The sequence below is a fragment of the Phalacrocorax carbo genome, chromosome 7 (assembly GCF_963921805.1).
Source record: "Phalacrocorax carbo chromosome 7, bPhaCar2.1, whole genome shotgun sequence".
Lineage (NCBI taxonomy): Eukaryota > Metazoa > Chordata > Aves > Suliformes > Phalacrocoracidae > Phalacrocorax > Phalacrocorax carbo.
Genome location: NC_087519.1, coordinates 26,210,625 through 26,220,699, shown reverse-complemented (window position 1 = coordinate 26,220,699; position 10,075 = coordinate 26,210,625).

Sequence of the window (10,075 nt, the reverse complement as noted above, 5' to 3'; positions counted from 1 at the left end):
GCTTCTATTTAGAAATATCTCACATCTCCCTACAAAATGAGCTGAACCACTTGAGACACTTGAGAGCCTGTATTTTATTTTTAGATAAACCTGTGTGATTTAGGATCCTAAACTCCAACAAAGGCCAGGTTTGCACAGCTCTGACAGCAGCACCCACCCAGACCCAGCATGGGAGGAGAGGCAGGTCTCTGCTGCTTTGGGTGGACAAGCTCTTGAAAGACCACAAGGATGTGGGCCTGTGAAAGACAAGCAGCAAGGTAGGTCTGATTCTCAAAGAACAGATAGCTGGAGTCAGGTTTAATAGGTGACTTTCTGGAGACTTTAGGCAGGGAAAGTTACACAAGAAGTGTGCTGCTTCTCCAGTCACGGGGGCAACAAGGAAAGGAAACTAGATGCTTGCTTAAGACGTTGAGAGCATTTCTTCCCCTTCTCCAAGGCTCTCCAGTCAGCAGCCGTGCACACGTGATGGCATGGAGAAGATGCCTGAAGAGGCAAAGGCTGTTCTGAGGCTCTACTGCATGCATCTGCAAGAGGATAAGGCAAGGACTACACTGGACCCTCGTTAATCCAAGTAGCTGAAGACCATGGGGGCCATGTGAGTAAGTGCAAGCTTGCACATCTGCAGCACAGTGGTGACAGTCATGAGCCTAGATCCTTCAGAGACACTTCTGAGTTTTCTTATTAAAAAATGAATTCTTGGGCTGGAGACAAAAGAAAAGAAACACTCCGTTTAAAGCATTATGCAAGAGCCACAGAAGTGGCCATGGGTCAATGTTAGTTAACTGTGCTGCCAGAGAAGTGAATTCTGGAATACTTATGTCCCTCTCTGTCCCTCTCCACTGCTTTGTTTTTTCCATGGCCTACAAAACAAATGGAGATGCTTCAGCTTGGAGAGCACGTAGTGGAGATGGTGAGTGAGGAGCAAAATCCATCTTTTTGAAAACCCGCAGACTTACAGCTTTCCTAGCAAGAAAATGTGTTATCTGCACTCATTGGGAGGAGAAAGATGCAAGACAGGAACATGAAGAGAGGAGGGGAAGAGGCAGTGAGAAAGGTCTGGGTTTCATCCAGATAAGTCAAGTGCAGAGGATGGACCCATGACAGAGTTCTTCTGCCTGTCCTGACCCAAAACCAAGGTAGACTAAGAGGCAGGCAGATGCGGAGGCTTAACTGCTTTTCCAGGAGAGAAGAAGAGTGAAATCTATGTAGAAAGAAGTCACTCAGTGCCTCCAAATGAATCACAGAAATCACAGGAAAGGCAATATGATGGGAGAGGTGTGGAAGGGCAACGATTAGAGAAAGCTTTATTGTCAAAAACTTGCATTTCAGAAAGGAAGGACCAGTGACAAATCTAGGTTGGGAAGACAAAAAATAATGTTGGGGCAGGTATGTAAAACCCCTGGTCAATCAAGTGATCAGTTGACCAACTGATCAAGGGCTTGATCAATAAAAGAGAGAAAAGGACTGTGCCAAGGACTGCCAAAGAGGAAGATGATAAAAAGGGAGGGAAAAAGGCTGGGAGAAATCACCTTAAGAAATGCCCAAACAGTCTACAATGCCTCCTCTCAAATATGCAGTGACACCTTCAAACCTTGCAGCATTCCCTAATCATCCTGAGGATGAACTCAGAGTGGCTACTTGCTGTGGTTGTACTAACTTGTCTGTGAAATGCCAATGTTTAAGAGCACTGAAAGTTTGCTGTATTTATGGGGCAGACCTGAGCCCTGGGTTGGAGGACACTGACGGTGTCTGCCTTGAGAAGGAGAAAAGCTGGTACAGCTACATAAATTTATCACTTGATGACCTCAGTCTGACCAAGTATTTCCTTCTCTGCAAAGGTAAATAAAGAGATCCGTGGATGCCGACGTAGAAGCACCTTGTGACCCAGCTGTGGAGTCAGGTATGGCAACACACTGATGACCGAGGAACAACAACCAGGTCCAGGCGCTGGTAGTGCAGGAGCTGCTGGGCTCTGCCATGGCCCATCACAGGGCACTGGTGACTGCTCAGGGTGTCACAGCAGAGGTGGACTTGGCTGCAAAGGTCTACAGCAGCCTGCAATATGGGGAAGGGAAACAGAAGGAAATCTAACTCGATGCTGGAGCATGGCCAAGTGATCACTGCAAGGGTGAGCAATTAATGATAAAACCAAAATCTACACTTGTTTCCTATTGCAAGCACAAAATGAAGCCAAGCAGTTAAACTCCACTGGCCTGTCTGCATAAAACTGAACACTGCTTCATCAGAAATGAAACATCTGAGCAGAAATTCCCATGTTTGCCTAGGTCGAAGTCCCAACTGCAAAAAAAGCAGGTGCTCAAAGCTCATGTAACTCATCTGCAGGAGCAACTGTCAAAGGTATGCTAGCAGGGCATCCAAAGCCCTCAGCAGAGGAGTATGTATCCCTGAGATGATGCACCACTGGGGCTGGTGGCTCTCTGACTGCCTCCAGCCCTGCTCGGCTCTCTCTCAAGGGACTCATGGAGCCTAAGGGATTTATCCAACTCTGTTCCCATTCATACTGGTACAAGGGAGCCTCCAGCCTCCCAAACACCTGATACCACAAGACCAGGCTCGCAGACATCAAGCTCCAAAGTAAAGTGAAGAGGTTTGCAAGAAAAGCCTGCATATTTGTCAATACATCTGTCCCTCACTGCACAGTGAGAAGAGCCACATGCCAGTTAAAAAAAAAAAACATAGATCCTCAAAAGGTCTAACCTTTCAGTAGTTAAACAGGTGCAACCTGCCCATGACCAGCAAGCCATTTCCAACAAGATCTCCTTGCAAAACTAGCATGCCCTCAATTTCCTCTGCTCTTTCTTACAGCTCTAATTCAGTGGCTTCAAGGAGTATTTGCACTTTCTCGGGGAAGGTGTCTTTCTTCCTTTCTTTTTCTTTCTCTTTGTTTGCTACGTTACAGTGTCTGGCAGATTTTGCTGGTATGGATATGGAAGGTGCGCTACAATTTCTGGGTGAAGAGGGTAAGCAAATAGGAACCTATGCTATGCTACCAAGACAGAAATGATTAATTTGTAGTTAACATCCATTTACTTCATTATCCCTTCATTGAAACTTGACAAATGTGAAAACAACAATGAAGAATAGAAATTAATAGGAGTATTAGCACTGAATGCAACCTACTATAGATTTAATCCCCACAAAAGAGCATACAGATATGTTAGATATTTCTTTGTAACAACTGTTTATCCACCTTCCTGTCCTTGGGCATAAATCTATTTAAATTTAAAGAGAGCTTTTTATATACACACGCGTGTCTGGGTGCATGTCTATACATATGCATGCGTATGTGTAGAGCAGAAGGTTTTCTCATCAGCTATCAATTAAGGCTGAGAAAACCACTTTGACTAAACTAAAGCACATGTACAGTTTGACCTGCTGGATGGTTTCTCTCCAGGCAGCAGCTGTTCCCAATGTCCCAGCAAGGCAAGTGACCCATGGGGTCCTGTCCCCACTTGGCCCCATGCTGAAGTGGGTGGATCGGCTCCATGGAGGACAAGGGGCCGAGAGCAGAGAGAAACAACCCGATGCCACTGAGCATCTACTATTTGCCCTCTCCCCAGGGGAGAAAGCAGGGCACTTCTGCTCCTTGTTAGTGCTCCCACCCTGTTGGGGTGCTCACACTAATTTGCACCTCCTTTTCATACTTCTCTATGCATGTCTGCTTGGCTTGGAAGGTGCTTTTCACAAGAGCATCACAGAGATGAATGGAAGGCGGATGTTTGCCTGCTTTTGTGTAGGCATCTCCTCCAGCCCTGCAGCTATTTGAACAGGAATGTGTGGGCTGTGAGGCCAAGAGGTGATTAAAAAATTATGTTAAAGCATCTTCGTGCCAAACCTCCATAGTACCTCAAGTCAGACTGTGTTGCAGCAACAGAGAGAAAATCCATAGTGGGGAGTTGACCAGACACGTGCATATCCTCAAGACAAAACTGAGGACCTGTAACAGACAGGGAGTTTCAGTCATTGGCACTTTCTTCACTGAAATCCTCTTGAAAAAAGAAACACTATTAAAAGAGCTACTCATCTATCCTGCAAGGTGACCTGCAAATAAAGAAAAATGGGTTTGTGGCCTTATTTTTGGCTTAGTTACGGAGGCCTGGAAAGTTGGCAGGGATTTGAAGCAACTCTGGGATTTTTTTTCCTCCGTATTTTTCTATAATTTTTTTTCTTCATAGATATTTTGTTCTTGTCTTCCCTGGCACTTTGTGGCTGAAGAGAGACCAAGTGAAATCATACCATTGCAGGGGACTGACACTGGTACATCTGAGAAAAGGATGCACAGTCACACCACCTCTTGGTTTGCCTCCAAAGAAGAGGGAATACTCCTGGCTGCAGGGGTTTTATTTCTAGGTAGTAGAGGAAGCATTTCTTTGGCTTTCGTTGGCCTCTATTTACCCTACCGATCTAAGGAAATCTTGGTTGAAAGTAAGTCTCTGATAAAAATCTCATTCCCTTTCTCCTTTCACTGCCCGGTGGGGGTTTCCCATATAAGTAGGGCTGGATGGAGAAGAAGAAGAGGCATCAAAACCCTTGTCTGTGTCAGGAAATAAAATTACTCATGCTAACAGTTCACAGAGAAGCAAGGAGGCAAGTGTTAAAAATGCCCACATGGAAATTTGGAGAAATTATAAGCAATTAAATACTCTAAATCATATGTCTCTAACCTTGCCAAGGGAAAAAAAAAGAAAAAAAGAAAAAAAGAAAAAAAGGAGGACTGGATGTGATAGTGCAGCTAAAAAAATAAAACATAGGCAAGTAGGGAGCAAGTACACTTTAGTCCTTCTTCATACCAGAGCAGGTTTGGTTTGTAAAGGTTTGCAGAGGGGACAGTGCTGGGACAGGGGACGCTGGTCTATGAGCCCACTGCCACAGAGCACATCACCGAGGGGAGATATAAGGCCCAGCTCACCCCTCGCTGACATGGAGCTCACCACCGACATCAGTGATGGACGTAGCCCTCTTTGCCATCTGGGTGTCCTCAGAGGTGGCAGCCCCTAGGGATACCCTTGCCCTCTCACGCTGCCTCCCCATCCCTGCACCATTCCAGCACAACGCCAGCCGAGCAGCACCGATGCCAGCATGCCAGCTGCCTCATGGGCAACGAGTAGCAGCGACGTGCTTTCTGCCTTGTGTGCTTATTTCAAAGCCAAAAGAGCTGAAATCTTTTGAACCATCAGCGATCCAACCCTGCTCTCCTGGGAGACCCAAAAGGTTTCACCATTGCCCCTCTCTAGGCAAACTCCAGCAGTACCAGCCTCCAAGAGAGAAGACGACAGCTGGAGTGGTTCCAGCAGCCTCTTACGTTGCCCTCAAACTGCTTTCTCACACACATACCACCACAATGCAACAGCCTGGTCTGCACTTCACTGGGAACACAGATACCTGGTTTTCCACAGGCCAGGCCAAAAATTCCTTTTGGGGTAAGAGAGATGGGACACCAAACCTGTCACTGATCAAGAAACATGGACTGGGATAGTCTAAAGGATTGTCCACAGTTGTAGGACAAATAATCAAACGAACAAAAAATCTGATTTAACCAAATTTAATTTTTATTTTGCATTTTTTAATTATTGCTGTTGGGAGGATGTGTCCATCGTCTCTTACTCCAAAAGTCCTCAATTACTTCCATGGCAATTTGATGACATTTTTCACAAATCTAAACTGAAAACCAGCAGGAAGGATCCTGGGCCAAAGCTCTAGACAAACAGCGATACCAAAAGGTGCACCTGGGCCTCCTAACAGGGGTCTGCTCTGCTGTGTGGTCCCAGCTTCTCAAGCTTTGCCCCTCTTTACTCAGCCTGAGAAATGTGAGGATGCAAAATAATAACAGAAAGAACTTGTGGGGTGGGAGACCGAGGAAGAAGGGTTCAGTGGAGCATCAGGCAGAACCCACTGTTTCCCACTGTTCCCACTGATCCCTTAGCCCTGCAGTTTGCTGTGTGGCTCTGCCTCATTTTACACAGACATCATTTGTAAAAGAAAAAAAACAAGTTATTTACTTACCGACCCTGGCTGGCGATGCCACACAGGACTTCCCTGAGCACAACGGAGGAGTTGGACGACACCTCTAAGCAAAGAGGTTGGGAGCAGCTGAACCCCATTTCTGTGGCCCAGGAGCTGGGGTGCCATCCAGGATAAATAAAAAACAAATTAAGCAGCACCCTGAAAATTACTCGAATGGGTCATTAGACAAAAATACAGGACACAAGCGCTTGTTCTGAAACAGTGAGATTAGCAAGGTTATTATGAGCAGACAGGATGTGACCGCGATTCATTTCCAGCAGAAACGAGGTTGTGAGTCCCCGATGGGCCAATGGAAAGGGGAGCTGGGCTGGCCCTCCTCTGGGGACCTTCTCCATTGAGAACCACAGCAGCAACGAGATCCTCCAAAAGGTGCAAGTCCCAAATCAAAAGTCAAGCCACTAAAGGAAAGACATTAACAAGATCTAAAACTGTGCTATCCAGAGGTATTAAGATGTTGGAACTAAACCTGCCTTATTCCCACTAGCAGTTGCATTTTAAGAAAACCTTTTAAAAGGATTATCTTCAGGAACTCTCTTTCAACAGCCTTTCCTTTAAGAGTCCTTCATGGTGGTACTCCTATTAATTATGCTATGTGATATGATTATGTATTTATTCAGGTATGGGTTGGAAACACGAAGCAGGGCTAACGTTTGCAGGTGTCACTTACAATATGGAGTCTGGTAACTCTAGCCTTTGATCTGGTTCGCAGCTGTATAGGGGATCTGCGCAGGGCAGGCATCCACGAGGTAGCTGGTATCTACGTTGTTACCAGGTTGTTTGATCTCGGGGTGAATGGCTGGTTGCTTTATTTATACATGGATTTTTTAAAAAGACTGGCGAGGACCCCCCGAGCGCCGGCTGAGGCTCTTTTAACAGGCAGCTGTTAAGAAAAATTATATGTGGATCTATACCCATATCTAGCTGAAGACAAAGGCATATATTTTTATCTGTACGTATAGGTATTTCCATATCTAGCTTTCTCTCATTTACCTGTTTTTAAGAATAAAAAGGCAACTTCTTACACAGCTTTTGCTACTACATTTAGACCAGAAAAATAAGTTATTCCGCATCCCTCCACTTCCAGCCTCTGAGAAGGACTCCAGGAAATGATGGATGGTTTAACAGCCTCCGTCTCTGGGCACAGAGTCTCATCCTCCTTGTAAGTATTCCTGTGAGTAAGGGCCGTCACGCAGAGAGCACGGGAAGAAAGAAGTCACCTCCAGCCGTGTACGGCCCCACCTAACGCACAGCGAGCACAGCCACGGGGAAGAGCTCACTTGAGGTGGGTTTGTTTTAATACTTATAGGTGTTACCGAGAGTGAGAGGGGTTTGCTCTCCGGTCACTGGTCCTGTAAAGGAAACTGCATCTCAGGTTCAGGGACTGTCCTAAATGCAAAAAAAGATACAGATGTGGCCCTTAGATTTGGAAGGTCTGAGGCCACCAGGCTGAGTCGTGCACACACAAATACGAGCATGCACCATACACAGGCATATGTGCCTCAACATGCATAAAGGAGACGTGTTAAGAATTTAAGAAAATATTTTATGTTTAAATACAAACATTCTGCTCCAATTCAGAGAGGTGCTGCCTTTGCATGTGCATGTGCGTGGGCATCATATATATTGTGCATATATACAGCACACGCAGGCTGAATGTATGTTTAAATCTATGTTTGTGCACTTACAATATATGAATGCTGTAAATATCTGTACAATATGTGTATATTTTATTTTATAGGCACGCACATAGGGAGAAATGAACTGTTTGTATAACATAAGCATACGGACACAGTACATACATGTCAAGGAAACAAACTCTGCTATATAAATTATATATACACATGTAGACGCATATATAACATCTATATTGCATATATTATTTATAGATATAGACAGACATTTTTTCCAAACTGAAACATTTTCTTTTTCATATTGCTAATTTACTCAAAGCCTGTAACATAAAATAGGAGCTGGGGGGTGAGAAGGGAAACTTTGCTTTACCTACTTCAGCTGAATCTCTTATTATTTCCTTTTTTAAGGAAACTTCATTGTATATTCTGGAAAAGTATATTGGTGGGGTAGGTTTACCAGAGGCAGAGAAAATGTGCAAGGAGTGAGAAAGTGAATTGATGGATGGATGGTTAAATGAATATAAATGAACTGATACCTTTACAGGAAAATAACATTTCTTTTCTTTTTTTTATTCTATAGATCAGTGGGTTTTGTATCTGTAATTCTTTCATATCAGCAAAGAGGAAATAAACTCCCATGTAAATCATTTTCCCCCCATCTGGAAGCATATTAAAAGCATGCCTTTTTTTTTTTCCCTTTTAAGCAGAGCCTTTTTTCCCCCTATTTGCTTATCGGTTCATCCACCATTACATTTTAAATGAAATTGCAAGACCCCCCTCTCCTCCCCTCCCCCCCTCCCCCAAATTCCGGGCTGATGTCGGAAAGAGGGAATCAGCCTCTCCCATGGTTTAGAATAACTGACCTAGATTCAATTACAGATAGACCCGGCGGAGAGGACGGCACCTCGCTGCCTTCTCAGGGGTCTCTTAAAAAAAAAAATATAAAAAGGAGCAAAAGAAAAAAAAAAAGCGAAAAAAAATAGGAAAAAAAAAAAGCTAAAAAAGAGAGGGGAGCAGATAAAGAGAGGGCTCCCACCTACAGCACCTGCCCGCTGCGGGGGCCCGGGCATCCCTCGCCGCGCTGCCCCGGACCGAGCCCCGGCTCCGCCACAGCGCCCGCCCCGACGGCGCGGCCCGGTGTCCCCACGAAGGGGCCGGGAGCTGCTGGGTCTCCCCCCCCCTCCAGGGTGTGTTTGCTTGGGAAAGCATAGCTTTTGGGAAGGGGGGAGCGTCCCGGTTCTCAGCGCTGCCTCCCGGGTGGGAGCGGGGAGAGGCGGGGGGACGCCCCGGGCGGAGCGGGGGGCAGCGCGGCGCGGCTCTCCCTCCCTCTCCGCGGGACGGGGCTTGTGGCGGGGGGTCCCATCCAGCCCCCCCGGACCCGGGAGTTTGGCGGGGGCGGAGGAGAGGGGAGGCTCAGGGCTCACAAGACGGCTTGTTTCATTTCAAAGTGGGACCGAGGCCGCTCTAGGACGCGCCGCTCGCAAATATAATCTTCATATTCAGTTCAATGGAGTCTCCTTATAATTTACAGCAGAGAGATAAGGCTGGAGGATGCAATGAAAAAAAAAATCTGAAGCCATCCTCTCCCCCCCCCTGTACTGCGCTGCACCTTGGGCAGCGGAGCAGAATCCAGAATCTCAACTTCTCCCGACATATGTTTCCAGCAGATAAGTAAACAATCTGGACGTGAAATGAAAATTTTAATTAATGCAGTAATGCTATTACACCTCAAGTGTGCAAATCCCATTGCCTTGCACTGTGACAATGGGTGGGGAGGAGGAAAGAAAGCAGACAGACAACAAACCACAAGCAAATTCTAATCTGGGTTTTGCTTTTCACTCGGCTCCAATTGTTTCCATAGTTTGTTTCCTTTGAATTAATCTCATCCTTATATTTCAATAATTACCAGCTACTCATCTCTTCCCCTCTTTCTCTCACACACTCAAAGAGCCGGCTCCCTCTCCCTCGCTCTCCTTTTTAAATTGGGATCAACCTGTATTTAATTTCTGGGCTTTTATGCGTACACATGTTGGCTTGTTGCAGTGTGGACCTGCAAAGACCCTGCACGTTATTTCTTGTTTAGCTTTCCAAACGCGGCGCGTTCAGTAATAATGAAGTATTTTGCCCTAATAAAAAGGGAAGGGAAAAAAAATAATAATACAGTCTGGGTTGTCCTTTTGATGTTGGTATAAAACACCCCAACTGGAACAGAGGCGTGTGAAGGGAGAAAAGAGAGATGGGGAGGCAAAATTAAGGACTGGAAGAAAAAAAAAAAAGAAGGGTCAATTACAGAGACATCAAAAGCCCCGGCGGTGGCAGAGGCTGCCCCGCTCAGAATGGGGAGAAGAGGAGAAATTACAGCCCGCTTTCCCCCCGTGGTGCCGGGATCCCCGCTGCCC